This window comes from Gavialis gangeticus, unplaced genomic scaffold (genome assembly GCF_001723915.1).
Source record: "Gavialis gangeticus isolate Ggan-Ray unplaced genomic scaffold, GavGan_comp1, whole genome shotgun sequence".
Taxonomy (NCBI): Eukaryota; Metazoa; Chordata; order Crocodylia; family Gavialidae; genus Gavialis; species Gavialis gangeticus.
The window spans coordinates 74737724-74738404 of NW_017729029.1; the positions used below are offsets into that span (position 1 = coordinate 74737724).

The 681-nt window shown below is 54.2% G+C and overlaps 1 protein-coding gene across 8 annotated transcripts in view; it reads left to right on the forward strand.

Annotated features, from left to right (window-relative positions):
* The window catches only part of CLCN3 (chloride voltage-gated channel 3), a 194800-nt gene that overhangs the window by 145098 nt on the left and 49021 nt on the right, over positions 1-681 (forward strand). The gene's annotated exons all lie outside the window — the stretch shown is intronic.

Below are 681 nucleotides of genomic sequence, written 5' to 3' on the forward strand. Positions count from 1 at the left end.
GACCTAGAATGGTGGGATCCAACTATCCAATGCACAACTGGGAGGTGAAAATCGAGGGCTATAGGCTGTACAGGAGGGATAGAACAGGGAGAAAAGGCAGGGGTGTGGCGCTGTATGTCAAAGAACAATTCACATCCTCAACCAGCAGCACTGGGTAAGAGGAGGGGCAGACTGAAATGCTCTGGGTCAGAATACAAGGGGGTCGGGGGGAAAGGGACTTAACGGTGGGAGTCTACTACAGACCATCCAACCAGGGGGAAGAGCTGGACTGGGAATTCTCAGGTCAGCTCACGGAGGCAGTTAAGGGACATGGTCATCATGGGTGACCTAAACTATCCGGACATTTGCTGGGAAGAGCAGTCAGCCAGGTCTGACAGCTCACGTAGGTTCCTAACCATGTTACAGGACCTCCATCTAACCCAGGAGGTGCACAGTCCCACCAGGGGCAATGCCTTGTTAGACCTGGTCCTGGCCACAAGCAATGACCTGGTGAGGGAACTGCGGTTGTTTGATCACCTGGATGATAGCAATCATCGCCTATTAGAATTCACCATCCAGCGCAGGGTGGCAAAGGCCTGCAGCAAGACAGCAGCCCTGGACTTCAGGAGGGCGGATTTCATTGAGCTAAGGAGACTAGTCGGGGAGGCATTGAGGTCCCAGAGGGGTGGGGAGTTGGGAGTC